This window comes from Spinacia oleracea, chromosome 3, assembly GCF_020520425.1.
Source record: "Spinacia oleracea cultivar Varoflay chromosome 3, BTI_SOV_V1, whole genome shotgun sequence".
NCBI classification, from domain to species: domain Eukaryota; kingdom Viridiplantae; phylum Streptophyta; class Magnoliopsida; order Caryophyllales; family Amaranthaceae; genus Spinacia; species Spinacia oleracea.
This window is the reverse complement of record NC_079489.1, coordinates 25,445,073-25,463,805: the sequence shown is the minus strand read 5'-3', so window position 1 is coordinate 25,463,805 and position 18,733 is coordinate 25,445,073. Positions and strand designations below refer to the sequence as shown.

The 18,733-nt window shown below is 40.1% G+C and overlaps 1 long non-coding RNA gene across 2 annotated transcripts; it reads right to left on the bottom strand.

Moving 5' to 3' along the window:
• Positions 1 to 343: 343 nt before the first annotated feature.
• On the bottom strand, positions 344 to 3,174 carry LOC130470730 (uncharacterized). 2 transcript variants are annotated; one of them, XR_008931448.1, is made up of 3 exons: positions 2,383 to 3,174; positions 1,407 to 1,473; positions 344 to 587 (listed from the first exon to the last, which is right to left on the bottom strand). It is a non-coding gene; the product is annotated as an uncharacterized lncRNA (long non-coding RNA). The 2 variants fall into 2 exon arrangements; XR_008931447.1 differs by having other exon boundaries at positions 1,407 to 1,469.
• Between the last annotated feature and the right edge of the window lie 15,559 nt (positions 3,175 to 18,733).

Here is an 18,733-nt window from a genome sequence, read left to right as displayed (position 1 = left end):
CAAGCAACAGTTTTAGTGTCTAGGCTAACACTTTTATTATCTAAAGCAGCACTATCAACAACCTATGGCAACGCTTGTTGCTCTAATAGTGCAACACTTTAGTAGTCTATAGCAACATTTCTTGATGCAGCTATTGCGACACTTTTACATGAGTCTATAGTAACGTTTCTTGATACAACTATTGCAACACTTCTATGTGAGTCTATAGCAACGTTTCTTGATACAAATATTGTGACACTTAAACGAGCTTATAACAACTATTTCATACGCGTTTATTTAGTAGCTCATTAAAATAAAAATATTATACCAAAATATCCAACTACTACAAATAGAAATATTTATTTCAAATTAAATTTTACTTATTATTAAAATAAAATATCCATATCAATCATTCTAATAACAAAAACCATTGTTATAACATAAATACATCAATTAAGAAAACCAATGAATCTCTAAAAAGAACTAATAGTTCAAGCAATCTAAAACCTATCTAGTATTTAGTTTATTTGTTCAAAATCAATCTAAAAGAACTTCAACATATGCCCTTCCAGCCATCCTTTTATCTACCATTCTCCTTCTATTACCATCTTGTAAAAAGAAAAATAATAGTCAATATAATGGAACAATTAATGCTTGTAATTAAAATAAAGAAATATGATCAATTATGCAAAACAACAGTTGTAAACCACACAACAAAACTGCACGGGAAGAAACACAAATGAGCAGCGCACACAACTGCACATGAGGTGCAGAAACCTAAACCCCCCCCCCCCCCCCCCGTATGAACAAAACAAATCTGCTAACCAGAACTGAACTAAACAACAAGCAACATATCAGAATCATAGCCTTACATAACTGAACAACAATCAACATATCAGAATCAAAGCCTTACAAATCTGAACAACAAGCAACAAATCAGAATCAAAGCCTTACTAATCTGAGCAACAAGTAGAAGATCAGGAGATATGGGATGGTTGGGTTTAGGCAATGGGTCAATTTTATAGCAGACAATAGGAGTTTTAATATAATAAAGAGTTGATTTGCCATTGTGTTAGTTTGTACACCTATTTTGCATAAGATGGTGCTTATTCTAGTGTTGATCTTGCAGGAAAAAGCAGAAGCAGAACTTAGCAAATTCAGACAAATCTTTTGCTTTAAATCTATGTCTTCTCCGGACTATTATGTAGACAAAAAAACATTCAGTATCCCTAAACAGAAGGTTATTCTCCTCCTTATTCCATGTTCTTATTCAGTTGTGAACAATCACCTTGTTCAGCTCATTCAATATTTTTATTTGGTCATAATCTTCTGTTTCATCTATTTGCAGAACGAGTCTACACATCGTAAGTCCCCCAATGGAGGAAAACATGCTAGCAGAACCACATCTCAAAATAAGAGTGCATTACCTCCACGAAGGCCTTCAGTGAAACAATTTGGGTTGAAGTGTAGTAAAACAACCACTCATATACCTGTCTAAAAATAACAAATTATAACAAGAGTTTGGTTCAAGGGTTTGTAATTGACAACATATTATAGGATAACAAAGCGAACTTGAGCCTTGAGAACACATTGTTTAGTTGAAGGTGTCAAGAAAAAACTCATACTATCAAAGTCTTGTAACTCCATCAGTTCTAAACATCGAAGAATTTCAAAGAACCATCATTTTTTTATCAGAGTGTTGTCATTTTACAGTCTTTCATGTTCTGCAAGTTTTTCTAATGCCATAAGTTGCACATATGTATTCTTTGTGAATCAGGTTGTTACATAGAAGATTCTATTGATGACTCTATTGGTTTATCACTTTATCATCTTCTGTTTATTGTAACTTAGTTTTACTACTGCTATATTCAACTCCAGCAGAACTCTAGTAGTAACTCCAGCAAAATTGATGGAGACTCACAACCAGAACAAACAACTCTAAAATGAACTTAGTATTAGGTTATTTTTTTTACTGGAAAAAATTGACAAGTTGAAAACAAAAATCCTACTTATGGTCGCTCTTTTAAAGGATAGAAATATGCATATCAACGACAAAAATCTGAACAGACCAGCAGATTCTAATCTTTACAGACCAGAATATGCCAAAAGAACTTGCTGCAATACGCCTGAACACAGGAACCACTTTGCGGAAACAGAACAACTACTACCAGATCAGAATAACAGAACAACTACAAACAACTCGATTACATTCCACAAATAGAACAACTAATTATGGACTTACTGCCTAATTATATCATAACTTCACAATCATCTAACACCAAAATTCCACAATTATCAAACACCAAAAGCTCACAATCAAACACCGTAATTTTACAAGCATAAAACGTCATAATTCTAAATCTACATATAACAAAATAAGTAAAGAAGCTTTATAAAACATACCTATATGTAACCATGACCAATAAAGAGAGTGGTCTGTAGAAAGTGTAGACACCAAACTGCTGCAATCATTTCTGCAGTCAAGCTAGGATCCTTTTTCCGTAGTCATTCAAGTGAAGCACCAATTGAATCAAGAGTTCCAGGTTATTCTCGAGGTTCCTTGCTCATTTCAGAAATACATATTAGACATGGAAATAATTAAAAATCATAAGAATATATTGAATTATTTCCTACCTTTGTTGCATTAGTTTCCCAATAAGGTAGACGTGTTTTGAAATGTGCTTCAGGCACTCTCTCGTGGGAACTTTGAAAATGACAAATTACCAATCTTAACAACTTTTCCTTATTTAATTAGAGTTATATTATCCATGATTGATTGAATAATATTTGTTAGTTTAAATCCAATTCAGCATACAAGAAGAAGTTGAAGCCCATAATTAAGAATTAATGGAGAGGGAGTGAAACTCAAAAGAAAAAAAAGAGAAAGAGAGGGATGTAGAACATGGCGTGATAATTTACCAAATAAAATGGGGTATTGCAGTTGGGGAATCTTTCCCCATCAAACAAGGGAAGCTATGGCGAGAAGAATTAAGTGACGCCATCAAATTACCGGGTACAACAGGTTAATAAATGAGTGAGACTATTTTAAGAAAGTTGTTGGTGTAGTTGGAATTATTCCAGGTTAAATCATAGTTGGGATTAAAATGAGAAGATCTTCCATAGTTGAGATTATTAACATTAATTTTTCCATACTAAAACTCTTTTTAACTTTCAGCAGCATTCTGCTAACAATTTCATGTTAAATCCATAACAAACTAACAACCTTGAGAAATTAGCAAGCAATTAAATTAAACCCTAACATCATGCTAACAATTTCAATAACAAATCAACAATATACCAAAAAGAAATTAAGTATTGAGCAAAAGCATCTTTTTTCTCTCTTCTCTCTCATGGTGTGGTGTACGTTAAGGTTCCCTTACTAACGTGCGCCAATCTTGAAAATGGCGAGGAAGAAGAAAACGCAGAAGCTTGAGATTGCTCAAGTGAATGAGGAAGCCTCTTCTCTTCTTCATCAAGAAGTTTCGAGGCCTAAGAACCAGAACCAACTCAGAAAACAAATACCCATTCCTGATGAACCTCGGGTTAATGCGGGTCTGGTGACACCAGTTACGCTGCCTCATTCTGACCATGTGCTGCCATCGATGGAACGTCTAGACAACTCTCAAGCTTACCAGGACTCGGCTGGTTGGTCGCGGTCAGTGCGTACTGATGTAAATCGACCGCCATCGCTGGTTGAAGCTCTGGAAGAGTTTTACGAAGATAGCCGTCGAATGGTGGTGGGAAAGGATAGGGTGGACCTCCTGGTGAGAAGTGTTAATGCTGCACTCAAGGAAATGCACCACCAGAGTGTGATGAAGGAGAACCCAGGTGTAGATCCAGCCCAGAAAACAGAGGATGTCCGTACAGAAACAGAGTGTGAGATGAATGGTGCGCAGCCAGCTCAAAGGCGATTGGATATGGAACCAAAACCATGGGTGAGTCTATTCAAAGGTAGTTCACTCCCTTCTAAAGGTTTTGCGTTGAATTTTATTGCTCCCACAGTCTGTGATGGTAAACCCATAGCTGTACTTGATAAGCATGAGATACAAAAAATGAATGATCTATGGGGAAATGCAGTTGTCATGTATGTAGTTGGGGAAAAACCTTCGATTGGGTCTATTTTGAGATTCATTGCAAAAGAATGGCACCAAGTGGGTAAACCTCAGATTTTCCTCCATGATGAGGGCTATTTTGTAATCAGATTCCAGTCAAAAAAGGATAAGGAATCAGTTCTGGTGGCTGGTCCTCATATGTTCTTTGGCAAACCTATGATTGTTAAACCTTGGACAGCAAGTTTTAATTTCCAGGAGGAAATATTGAGGGTAGTACCCGTGTGGATTAGGTTGCCTAACTTACCATTGAGCTGTTGGGGGGGTGATTCATTGAGCAGAATAGGGAGTTTTCTTGGAGATCCTCTATATGCTGATGAATGTACTTCTAAACAGCAAAGAATTTCATTTGCTCGAATTCTTATTGAGGTGGATGTAACTGGTGACTTGCCTAAATCTGTGCAGATTCAGGACCCTATGGGTAACATTGTTAAACAGGTGGTTGAGTTTGAATGGCTACCACCTTATTGCCAGAAGTGTAAGATTGTGGGGCATGACTGTACTCAGACAAGAGTCAATACCACAAGATTTAGGCCAGCTGATGTTCAGAGAAAGAAGGTTGTGAAGGTGTGGAAACCTAAAGCAGTGCAACCAAATGTTGAACCACAAACTACTGATGAGTTGACTGCTAATGATGCTGTACAAGAGGATGATGGGGAGAATGGAGAGTTATCTGTTTATGATAAGCCTTTTACTCCAATTGCTCCAGTGCTTGATGAAGGGTGGAGAGTTGTTTCAAGGAGAAGAAGAGATATTAGAACTCCAGCTCAGACTGTGGGGCTTGCTGAAGTCCATTTGAATGGGGAGGAATTGGTTGCTGGTAGTGATGGAGTGGAATTCCCAATTGATCCACCATGAATATTAGTACCTGGAATGTGAGGGGATTGAATGATCCCATTAAAGTAGTTGAAATAAAGAAGTTTTTAGCTAGTAATAACATTAGTGTTGTTGCTTTGTTAGAAACTAAAGTTCAGGAGAAGAATAGTTGTAAAATCCAGAAGAAAATAGGGGTTGGGTGGCAGTGGATTATGAATTATGAGCACTCTCCTAGGGGAAGGATATGGATTGGTTGGAAGCATGCATTGGTGTCAGTTCAGCTTATCCAAAAAACTGAATTTTGTGTTCACTGTCATGTTGCTACTAAGAATGGCTTGTTTGATGCTTTATTTTCAGCTGTGTATGGTTTGCACTCTGTTGATACTAGAAGACCAATGTGGAGAGAGATCACTACTTTCAGTAGTACTGTTAATTGTCGTTGGCTTGTCATGGGGGATTTCAATGCAGTTTTATTAGCTGCTGATAGAGTAAATGGCAATGCAGTTACAGAAGGGGAAACTAAGGATTTTGATAGCTGTATGGATGCTGCAGGGTTGGCTGAGCTTAAGAGTTGTGGGAGTTACTATTCTTGGAGCAATAAGGGGCAAGGTAACTTGAGAATCTGTTCCAGAATAGATAGGGCCATTGCTAATGCTTTGTGGCATTCTAAGTTTGTTGATGCTGTGGTGGATTATTTGCCTCCAGGAATATCTGATCACTCACCTCTGGTTATGTCTTGCAATATTCATATGGGAGGGGGGAGTAGACCCTTTAAATTTTTTAACTATATGGCTGATCATGTTCTGTTCCTTGATGTAGTTAAAAAGGGATGGGATGTGTCTTGTCCAAGGGGTGGAACCATGTTCAAGGTGTGGACTAAGCTGAAAGCAGTAAAGCAAGGATTGAAGGAGTTACATCATAAAGATTTTGCTAAGCTTGATGAGAGAATTGAGGGGTTAAGGGCTGATTTGGGTCAAATTCAGATCCAGTTAGCTTCTTGCCCTACTGATAGTAGTGTGCAACAAAGTGAGAGGGATTGTAGCGAGACTCTTAAGAAGTTTTTGCATATTCAGGAGAGTGCATATAGACAGAAAGCAAGAATTCAGTGGTTGCAAGTAGGAGATTCTAACTCTAAATTCTTTTTCAGTGCAATGAAGGAGAGGATAGCTAGGAATAACATTGATATTTTGTATGATGATTCTGGGAAGAAGCTTAGCACTACTCAGGAAATTCAGGAAGAAGTTAGCTCTTTCTATAAGAAGTTGATTGGTACTGCAGCTAGCTCATTGATGGGTGTGGATGTTGGAGTGGTTAGGAAAGGGAAGCAGCTGTCTGCTGCTGATGCAGAAATGTTGGTGGTTCCTGTTTCAGATGCAGAAATTGATGAAGCTATCAAAGGTATTGATATCAATAAAGCCCCTGGGCTTGATGGTTTCAATAGTTTGTTCTTTCTTAAAGCTTGGGAGATTGTGAAAGCTGATGTTTATGAAGCAGTAAGAGAGTTTTTCAGAACTGGGGTGATGTTAAAGCAAGTGAACAACACTTCAGTTACTTTGGTTCCTAAGATTCAGAATGCCTCTTGTGTGAAGGATTTTAGGCCAATTGCTTGCTGCTCAGTTGTTTACAAAATTATCTCCAAAATTCTTACTGCTAGAATGCAAGGTGTTATTGGTACAGTGGTAAATTGTTCTCAATCTGGTTTCATCCCTGGTAGATCCATTTCTGATAATATTTTGCTGGCTTGTGAGTTGGTGAAGTGCTATTCTAGAAAACATGTTTCTCCTAGGTGTATGATCAAGGTGGATCTGAAAAAAGCCTATGATTCCTTAGAGTGGCCTTTCTTGAAAACCATGCTGTCAGAGCTAGGATTCCCTATGAAGTTTATGAATTGGGTGATGCAGTGCCTCTATTCTGTTTCTTATTCCATTCTGATAAATGGTTGTCCCACTAAACCAATTCCTGCAAAGAAAGGGTTGAGACAAGGTGATCCCATTTCACCTTATTTGTTTGCTTTGGGTATGGAATATCTGTCAAGGTGTCTTGCTGCTCTTGCTGAAGATACTAACTTCTCTTATCATCCTAGATGCAAAAAGTTGGATCTCACCCATATGATGTTTGCTGATGATTTGTTGATGTTCTCCAGAGCTGATGAGGGTGCTGTGAAAGCTCTTTTTGATGTTTTACCAAGTTTTCTTTGGCTTCTGGTTTGGAAGCTAATTTGCACAAAAGTGAAGTTTATTTGGCAGGTGTTTCTGATCATGTTGCTTACAGTATTGTTAGCTCAATTGGGGTTCCTAAGGGTTCTTTCCCTTTCAGATACTTGGGTGTCCCTCTTACAACTAGGAAGCTCTCCTTCACAGACTGCAAGCCTCTCATTGATAGAACTGTTGCTAGAATTAAGAGCTGGACTTCTAAGTTCCTTTCCTATGCAGGTAGGCTGCAACTGGTGAAATCTGTACTTTTTGGTATACAGCTCTACTGGTGTCAGATTTTTGTTATGCCTAAAAAGGTAATGAAGGAGATTCAGAGAATTTGTAGATGTTTCTTGTGGACTGGTGCTGATGCAGATTCTAGGAAAGCTTCTATCTCTTGGGAGCAATTGTGTTTCCCTAAGAGTTGTGGAGGGTGGAATCTTAAAGATCTAACTGTGTGGAATAAAGCAGCAGTTTTGAAACACTGTTAGGCTTTAGCTTTGAAGCAGGATAGGCTTTGGGTGAGGTGGATTCATGCTTATTACATTCAGCATAGAGACTTCTGGACTATGCCAATTCCTAATGGTTTAACTTGGTCATTAAGGAAAATTTGGCATAATAGAGAAGTATTTCTGCAGGCAAATGGAGTGGATCAGTTTGTGCAAGCTGGTAAATTCAGAATTTTAGAAAATGTACAAGTTTCTTCATCCAGTTGGAGCTCAGGTGAGATGGAAGAGATTGATTTGTAATAGCCATGCTAGTCCAAAGAGCACCTTCATTGTGTGGCTAGCAGTGCAGAACAGACTTGCTACAAAAGACAGATTGATAAGATGGCAGCTGAATATTGATGGTATTTGTGGTCTGTGTCAGGTGGAAAATGAAAACTTGGAGCACCTTTTCTTCTCTTGCTCCTATTCTCAGGAGATTTGGAAGCAGGTTCTGCTTTCTTTAGGTGTGAATAGAACTGTGTTGCCTTGGCATGAGGAAGTTCAGATTGCAGTGAAGAAAAGCAGAAGCACACAGAAGCAAGCTTGCAAGTATAGTATAGCTTTCATTGAGTCTGTTTATTGTATTTGGTTGCAAAGAAATGCTAAGGTCTTTAGGGATCATGTTGATCCAGTTAAGAATGTTGTTAGCAACATAATGTTTAATGTTGAGTGTAGATGTCAGTAGTAGCCTCTGTGCTCATTAGCTAGCTTGTGTTGGTTAGCTAGGTGTTTGGTTGTGTCTGTTGGACAGTTGGTGTTTTCAGAGTTTGTTAACACTCTGATTACTTGGTAAATAAAGCTCATCATTATTTGCCAAAAAAAAAAAAGAAATTAAGTATTTTCTGAATTTGTTCAAGTAATTAAGTATTTTCTGAATTTATCCTTTGGAGGCAGTGCTTTGTTGTGAGTCTTCTGCAGGTGATAACAGTTCTTGGAGTGCTGAAGTGGATGCTCTAGAGTTAGCTCTTGTTGGTGAAGGGTCCGAACCAGAGAGAACCAAATTGAAGAGGTTAGTTCGGCCGGTTTGTCCTATTAAAGAGGTAAAGAAACCCGAACTTAAGCCTCTTCCTGCTAACCTTAAATATGCATTTTTAGATGATGAACAACTTTTTCCTGTGATCGTCAGTACTGCACTTGATGCAGACCAGTTATCCCAACTTCTTATTGTGTTGAAAAAGCACAAAAGGGCCATTGGGTACAGTATTGATGATTTAAAGGGGATTAGCCCTGATTTTTGCATGCATAGGATACATCTAGATGAAAATCATAAACCATGCATCCAACCCCAGCATCGTTTGAACCCTGTCATGCAAGATGTTGTAAAAGCTGAAGTTATGAAATTGCTTGATGCGGGTATTGTATATGCTGTGTCTGATTCTAAGTGGGTGAGTCTTGTTCAGGTAATGCCTAAGAAAGGGGGGACAACTATGGTGAGAAATGAAAAAAATGAGTTGATACCAACTAGGGTAGTCACAGGTTGGCGCATGTGCATTGATTATAGGCGTCTTAATGTTGCTACTAAAAAGGACCACTTCCCCCTTCCCTTCATTGATCAAATGTTAGAAAGGCTAGTCTGTCACAAGTTTTTTTGTTATCTGGATGGTTATTCTGGTTTCTTTCAAATTCCCATACATTCAGACGACCAGGAAAAGACCACCTTCACCTGTCCCTATGGTACCTTTGCATATCGTAGTGCCTTTTGGTCTGTGTAATGCACCCTCTACTTTCCAACGTTGCATGATGAGTATCTTTTCTGAGTTTATTGAGTCCATCATGGAAGTGTTTATGGATGATTTTAGTGTCTATGGTACTTCTTTTGATTCTTGCTTGCTAAATCTGACTAAAGTTCTGAAAAGATGTGAAGAGTGTAATTTAGTCTTAAAATGGGAAAAGTGTCATTTCATGGTTACTGAAGGGGTGGTCTTGGGATATTTGATATCTGATAAGGGCATTCAGGTGGATTGAGCTAAGGTCCAAGTGATTGAACAATTGCCCCCTCCAGATAATGTGAAGGGTGTTAGAAGTTTTCTTGGTCATGCGGGGTTTTATCGCCGATTATCAAGGATTTTCTAAAATTGTTAAACCACTTACCCAGCTCCTCCTCAAGGATGCCCCGTTTGTGTTTACTTATTCTTGTCTTGAGGCCTTTGACAGGATTAAACAGGCACTGATTTCGGCTCCCATCATTCGTTCTCCCGAATGGGATCTTCCGTTCGAGATAATGTGTGATGCAAGTGATTATGCAGTTGGGGCAGTTTTGGGTCAGAGAAAGGAAAAGGTTTTGCATGCCATCTACTATGCAAGTAAGACCTTAGATGAAGCTCAAGTTAATTATGCTACTACTGAGAAGGAGCTTCTAGCCATAGTCTATGCCCTGGACAAGTTTCGCACCTATCTGATTGGGTCCAAGGTAATAGTCTATACTGACCATGCGGCTCTTAAGTATCTGCTCTCAAAGAAGGAAGCCAAGCCCAGGCTTATTCGATGGATACTACTGCTACAAGAGTTTGATCTGGAGATTCGCGATAAAAAAAGGGGCTGAGAATGTTGTTGCAGATCACCTGTCTAGATTGAGATATGATGATGGTAAAGTGTCTACATCGATCGATGATTCATTTCCGGATGATCACTTACTTGCACTTGCCAGTCAGTCACCATGGTTCGCATATTTTGCTAACTACATTGTAGGGGGTATTCTTCCGGCGGATCTTACATATCAACAGAAGAAGAAATTCCTACATGATGTTCGGTTCTACTTTTGGGATGACCCTTATTTGTTTCGTGAGACTGCTGAAGGGTTGTACAAGCGTTGCGTTCCGGAATGGGAAGTCCAAGGTATTATCAGTAGGTGTCATTCTTCACCTTATGGTGGTCACCATGGACCGGCAAAGACTAACGCTAAGTTGTCACAATGTGGTTTTTACTGGCCTACTATGTTCAAGGATGCACATGCTTTTATTATGGCTTGTGATGCGTGCTAGAGGGTCGGCACTATTTCGAGGAGGTATGAGATGCCACCGAACGGGATCCTTGAGGTTGAGGTTTTCGATGTGTGGGGAATCGACTACATGGGACCATTCCCATCGTCCAAGGGTAACTTGTATATCCTTGATGCTGTAGATTATGTGTCCAAGTGGGTGGAAGCCGTTGCCTCACCTACTAACGATGCTAAGACGGTCATTTCCCTGTTCAAGAAGATCATTTTTCCTAGATTTGGGGTTCCGCGCGCTTTGATTAGTGATGGAGGGTCACACTTCCATGAGAAGCATCTGGATGCGCTCCTGCGCAAGTATGGGGTTTATCACCGCACCGGGCTAGCCTACCACCCTCAGACGAGTGGTCAAGTTGAGGTCTCCAACCGGGAGATCAAATCTATCCTTGAGAAGGTGGTGGCGAAGTCTAGGCAGGATTGGAGCGATAAGCTAGATGATATTCTATGGGCATACAGAACCGCCTTTAAGACACCTATTGGTACCTCCCCGTATCGGTTGGTGTATGGCAAGGCGTGTCACTTACCAGTAGAAATGGAGTACAAGGCTTATTGGGCAATCAAACAACTCAACATGGATGCAAAGCTAGCCGGTGAGAAGCGGTTACTTCAATTGGGTGAGCTCGATGAATTCCGACTACAAGCTTATGATAGTGCCCGGATTTATGAGGAGAAGACCAAAAAGTGGCACGACAATCACATTTTGCATAGAGAGTTCGCGGTGGGCGACAAGGTTCTACTCTTTAACTCTAGGCTCAAGTTATTTCCTGGAAAACTTAAGTCTAGGTGGTCTGGGCCGTTCACCGTGACTATGGTAAGCAAGTTTGGGTCTGTTGAAGTAGAGAATGATAATGGTGACCGATTCAAGGTCAACGGGCAACGTTTGAAGTTGTACCATGATGGGGCTACTGTAGGAGTGGTTGAGGTCCATCACCTCAATACCTCCGCCTCATAGACTGCATATTCAAGGTAAAAAGGTCGAGCGGGACCTAGAAATAAACCAGCGCTTTGCGGGAGGCAACCCGTATTTCATTGCTTTCGATAGTTTAGTTCTATTTTGTGTGTTTTGTAGCTTATTCTTTGCTTTAGAGAGGTGAGGAGAGGGTATTTTTACTGCTTTGGGCGTTTGATGTTGTACATGATTGGCTCTTAAGTGCAAAAAGTTAGAAAAATGATCGTAGAAGGATGTTCGCATATCGCCCGCCGGGCGACTGCCGCCCGACCGGGCGCGTGTCGAAAGAACTCGCAAGATCTCTTTTCGCCCGGCGGGCAGCCTGAAGCCCGACGGGCGGCTCATTACAAAGCTGCAGATCTGATCGCCAACCGCCCGACGGGCGAGGAGCGCCCGACCGGGCGCGCGTCTAAGGAAAAGTGGCAGGATCGCCAACCGCTCGGCGGGCGAGGAGCGCCCGACCGGTCGCGCGTCGAAACTATTGAAAGTGTCGCCAACCGCCCGACGGGCGGGAGTTGGCCCGGCGGACGAAAGGAGAAAACACGAATTAAATGGCACGGATCTCCCCTTTCCTTCACACTTTCCTCTCAATCATTTTCTTCATCCTCTCACATACTCCATTAAACCCCAAACCCGAAGAACTTCAAACCTTCATATCTCCCTCATCTCTCACCCAAATTCATCAATCCACACACCAAAATCATCCTCATAACATCCTCTTCAACCTCCATCAAACAATTTTCACCCTTTCTCCCTCCCCATAAAAACCCCAATGTTCACCAAAATCTCAAAAAAAACTCAAAACTCTTCAACAATGGGTTCAAGGCCAAAGGGAACTTGCACGGGAGCAACAAGGAGACAAGAGGAGGCTTCCACAAGCCGTCCACCACCACCACCTCAGTTTGCACCGAATTCGGCCGTCCCGAACATGATTCTTACTAGTGAGGAGCAACAAACCCGTCTTGCACACCTCAAGCTTCGGAAGGTAGTCCCTACTCGATTTATTTGTCAGAAAACTTTGCATGATATGGGTATTGAGAGGGATGTTAGGAGATTATTTCATGGGGTGGGCATGAAGCACATGTTTTCCATGGTTAGGTTGACATTTTGGGATCTTACTCTTGAATTCCTTAGCTCATTTAATGTCAGAAAGAATGGTTATAAGGATGTCACTAGAGTTTCTTTTCGATTGTTGAATAATGATTATGATATGCCTATTAAAGATTTTGGTGCAATATTTGAATTATCTGTTGAGCATGATAGGTCCCCCGGGGAGGGACATCTTAATAGTTCTGTTTGGGGAAAGTTGACCGGGGATTTCAATCCTAGTAGGATGCAGCATTTGCACGCATCTAGCGTGCAACACCCCGTCCCTTTTGTTTGGTTCCGGTTTATGGCCTTTACCATCTTTGGGAGGGACCAAAAGGAGAATGTGAGGAGCACAGAGTTAGAGGTGCTCGGGGGGTTTTTGTTGGATGGTAATGAAGGATACAGGATGAATTTGGCCCATCACTTGGCCATGCATTTGCTCACTACTGCCAACCACCGCTACTCGACCGATATTGCTTTAGGGGGTTTGGTCACCCACATTGCCATAGCGGTGGCAAACTTTGCTGAGAGGGACCATGCCGCGGTCCGGGGTAACAATCTGTTAGATTTAGAGTATTTTGGGAGCCTTTACAGGGTGCACTCTGAGTACGGGGAACTTCTTCCCGGTCAGATGTCATGGATGTTCTAGAGGAACGCTCTCTTTACTCTACCGGACACTACCGGGCTCACCAGTTTTACGAGGGGTCAGTCCCATTATCTGTATGTAGGTGAGCAGGCACCACCCTTAGCCCAGCTCCAGCCACAGCCCGAGGCCGCGCCTCGCACCTATTTCCGGAGGGGAGGGCGTAGAGAGAGGGGGTCGGGACAGAGAGGTAGTCCGACTCCACAGGAGGAGCAAGGGTCTTCAGAGGAGTTGGGGGCCATTCATGAGAGGCTGGGCAGACTTGAGCTCGGTTTCCATGAGTTCGCCGCGGATCACCAGAGGACTATGTTCCCTTTCTACGATCAGTACGCCAGGCAAGGCTACATTGCCCCAGATCATCAGCACCCTTCCGGGTTTACTTACCCCGCGGAGGGGTACGGAGCCCCCGGTTCCATGGGCACCTTCACGCCTACCCACTACGGGGGGTTTGGAGAGGGCACTAGCGGCTATGGTGGCGATGGTGATGATAATTATGATGGCCAAGGCCATCAGTGATGCTGTTGATGATGATGATGGTCCGATACCCCTTGAGCCAATGAGGACATTGTCTGATTTGGTTTGGGGGGGTTTCACATTACCTGTACATATTAGGTATGTTTTCCTTTTATTTCAGCATTTACTTATTGTTGTGTGTTTATTTTGGTGTGTTTATTGCTTTCTAGGGTAGTTTATTGCTTTGAAAAAAAGAAAAAAAAATACAAAAATACGTTCCGATGAATACAATATCATGCTTCCCTGTGCCCCTTGATCGAAAATTGTTTTGATTCTTGGTATTTGATGATGGGCAATGTAGATGTGTTGGCCATGATTTGATATTCGATTAATTTGATGCCTTAACATGAGTCAACTCTGACTAACTATTTGTGGACTTGGTGCTTGACTAGTTGACTTGGTTAGGATGTGTGATAGTTTCCTGGTGTGTCATTGATTTTGAGTATTGATTTACGACTATTAGTAGTGTTTTATGACTCATATACATGCACATTGTGGAGGACGAAGGCATTTTTCTGATTAGGTAGCCTTCAGATGAATCTAGATACATTTGTTCCCTTCTTTTCTGCCCATGTTGTTGCTTGTGCCCTTTTATTCGGTGACTAGCCATATTACAAGCCCATGAAAACCCCATTGGTTACTAGTCCCAAGCATAGCTTGGGGGAGCTAATTGTAGTGAGGTGAGGGAGTTGTAGTGTGCTACATTTTGAGCACAAAGTGGGTATTGAAAATGGAGTTCGTCTTATCATGTTTGTTGTTGAAAAAGAGCTGAAAATAAAAGAGATGAAAGAACAAAACAAATGTGAAGGTTTCTAAAAGAAAAGGAAAAAAAAGAAAGATTGAAAAAGAAAAGAAAGAGAAAAATCTATTACTCTCAGAAAAAGTTAAAAGCATTTTTTCAATCGAGTTTTGCAAATTCATATCCTTATAAGTGATTGGTAATAATTGTGAAAAAGGCAAGAAAGTATGGTGTTGGTTATTTGTTGTTTTGTCATGTGTTGAGTGGGAGAGTTATGGTCATTATATTGGTTGATCATGGTTGTATTTAGGATTTATGCTCCCCAAAGCCAAGGCTTTAAGCTCACATTTTTCCCAAATTTACCGCACCCTTACCTAAGCCTAACATTACAAGCTTTGAAGACCTTCCGACCTTTGTGCATAGAGTCGTACTTAAGTGAAAATAGTTGTTTATCAATGCAAGTTATGACATGACACATTCCGAGTCGACTACTAGGTTGAGTGTATGTTTTTCTAGACACACGAGTGTTGTGAGTTTGGGAGGGCATTGTTCACTTACACGTTGGGAGGAGAGCGAACGGGTACATCTTTTATCCGCCACATAAATGAGTGATGAGTGTGTGAGCACTAGTTTTGAATTCCATTGTGCATTTGTGGTTCGCTTTGCATGACGATTGTTAAGGTGGATTAGCGGTTGAATGGATTTGATTGGTTGACATTGATGCATGCTTGTTGTATTTTGCCTCGAATTATGTTTTTCATTTTGAAACATGTTGGGGGTGAAGTTGTTCTTGTATTCATCGATGATTTCCTTGCTTAGGGACAAGCAAGGATCTAGCTTGGTGGAGTTTGATATGTGTGTTTTATATAGTGTTTTCACCCCCGTCCCTTAGTACTTTTACGTGTTAAATGAGCTCTTAGGAGCCATTTTAGTACTAATCTATGTATTTGAGTGTGCCTTGAGTTTCAGGAATACTTAATGAGAAATTGGTCTTTTTAGACCCGTTTCTTGATGATTTAGGCCACTACACGATCCCGAGGGGGTTCGAGATGATTACTGTCGACTTACGGGAGCCTTAGATGTTCATGATTGAGCCCCGGAAGTTAGACTTGGTGTTGCGGACATATTTAGCTTTTCGCCCGGAAGATCTCCCATCGCCCACCGGGCGAGCAAGCCAAAGAATTGTGCAGTCGCCCGGCGCCCGACGGGCAGACATCCGCCCGAGTGATCTCCTACCGCCCGACGGGCGAGTGGCGCCCGACCGGGCGCGTGCAGAAGGATTCAAAGTATCTCCCTCCGCCCGTCGGGCGGAAGGCTGCCCGACCGGGCGACGACAACCTAGTAGGCCTTAGCGCGCGGATTTTCTTCTGGTTTTTCTTTATTTTTATGGGCAAACTATAAATACTAGGCTTCATTATTTTTAGTGCACACCTTATTTTCTAGTATTAAGCACTTAGTTTATTTTCCTAAGCTTAGTTTTTCTCTCTAATTTGTTCTAAACACTTAGTTTATTTTCAATCCAAAATTCAAGCTTTCCTTTGCCATTGTTCTTCAATTAGGTATTGTTCTTTATTTCAATCTTTTATTTTGCCTTAATTATGTTTTCAATCATGCTAATTGCTTTGTTTATTGTTAATATGCTTGAGTAGTCTAATTTCTAGGGTTTTGGGGATCCATGATTGATATGAAGGGATATTGAATATTTGTGATTGTTGGCATTGTAATTAATTCCTATTGATTGGTTTATTTCACTATACAATTAGATTTGCGCAGGTTTAATTGTGGTAGTTATGCAATATCAAATTAAGATTCGAGAGATGCAATTTGATGTTCAGGCTTGTGTCAATAGGTGGAATTAGGATTAATACGTAGCGAGAGCCCGTTAATTCTAAGTCTATGATTAGTATCGATTCGAGAGAGCATGCTAGTCTAATTAATTACCTTGTTGATTATCGTGATTGTTCGTTGTCCTGGATTGTTATTTGTTGGTGAACCTATACCCTAGATTCCTTAATATATTGATTCATTATTCGTTTAATTATCGTTCGTAGCTTTAGTATACAAATCACCAACCAACTCTTGGTCCCAATAGTCTAGTTTAATTGATTGATAGTAGAAAGAACGCCTGTTTCCCTGTGGATTCGATCCTGACTTCCCTTGCTACCTAGCTAGTGGACTTAGGTTATTTTTGATTAGGTGATACAACTTTAGCCTATCACTTACCAATTTGTGGGCCTCTAACCCAAAATCAAGCACTTAATGTTTTACATATATAGGCCTTTCACCCAATACTTAAAACATTCATGGAACTCAAACTTGATTCCTTATCTGCATATGAATGGTGTGTATCATTCAATGCAGAGGTTTAGTTTATCATACTTTGCTATCCTTAGCATCTTTTCTATCGAAAGCCTTTCGATGTAAGATGAAAAGATCTTTGAATATGTTTCTAGAATGATGTAGTCTTTCGTTGCTGTTTAGAATGATAATCATATCTAAAATAGAAAATCATCCAGGTAGCAGACTTGTGATCAACCTGAGTTCATTAAAGAACTCCCACTAAAAACATGTGAGTCATTTGCGTCGAGGGCTTTTTCCACGCACAATGTGCGACGCAAATGCACTTAAATGTGCGATGCAAATGAGCCTTTTTCCACTAGTGTTTTATTGCTTCTTAGGAAACAATGAATTCATTTCAATTATGTAGAATTTCAAATGATGCTTCCCTTTTGGAATGCTCCAACCAGTTCACATAGATGTGGGAGATACATCTTTCAACTGAGAACTTGGAAACTAATCATTGATTCAGTTTCCCATGCATCACATATGGTTTAGAACCTATGTAACCACCTTTTAATCACGACGCCTAATTGCACGTGTTTGTTTGTGGTTTGCCTAACAACAAGATTCAACTTTTGCTTAGGCAAATGCATGTAGCATCAAAACTTTAGTTATCTTCACTTCCTCTTATCAAGTGCTCATCCTACATCTCCAAATGTATTGGATGTTCTTGATACTGTTCCAATGATCTTTGATCCAGATCAATAGAGATTGGTATAAACTCGTCACGATCCAATGTTCACGAGTTATCATGGCGATCTATATATCACATCATACATGATTGATTGTAATGCAAAAACCATCCGCATTTTAAAATCCATCCATGTGACTTTTAGCTTTATTCTGTTTCAAGAGATACTGAATCTTCCTAAAATCTTGGCATTGCCATGTGATATAAGGTGAAGGCACCTCTTCAAGGTCCTTCATGCTTAACTCTAGTGATAACAACCTAGCTTTATACTTAGTTAAAGCATTCATAACTTAGACTTACTCGTATGGATTGAGAGTCTCTTTTGAGTCTCTCCATTGTGTTTGATTTAGTAATTACTTTTACAAATTCCAAACAACGCTTTAGATCCTATCCAATAGATCTTTAACCCAGTATGTTCTAAGTTTCTCCATGGTTCTAATATTGACAAATACTTTCAAATCTAACCATTTAGAATTTGAATGTCATTTTCAATAGAGAGATATGTATCTCATGTATAGAACCAATAAACTTGACTTAGCTCCCACTAAACTCCTCATCTATAAGATGATCCATTTTTTCATAAAGCTATGATTGCTCAATAGCCTTTTAGACAAATATGGTCCAATTCCGACTTGCATGCTTTAATCTATGAATAGATTTCTTACGCTTGCTCTTTTATCTAGCATCCAAAACCTTTACATTGTGTGATGTGCACAATTCCTTTCTACAAGTCCAATTGAGTAAGGTGTTTCGTTTTCCAATTGCCATATTGCCATATGCAATGATTTCTAGATTTATCCAAAATATTTCAAGCATTCCGACTTGGTGAAAAAGATTTCAACATTATCAACGCCGTTAAGTTGTTTACAATCTTTAACCACCAATCTAGCTTCTCTTTTGTATGTGTATACAATATCATCTTTTATGTTTTGAAAACATGTTTGCAACCAATGGGAGTAAACCCTTTATGCAAATCAACGTTGTATGTTTAGAAAACATGTTTGCAACCAATGGGAGTGAACCCTTTATGCAAATCAACGTTCTATGGTTAGAAAGCATGTTTGCAACTAATGGGAGTGAATCCTTTATGCAAATCAACGTTCTATGTTTAGAAAACATGTTTGCAACTAATGGGAGTGAACCCTTTATGCAAATCAACGTTCTATGTTTAGAAAACATGTTTGCAACTAATG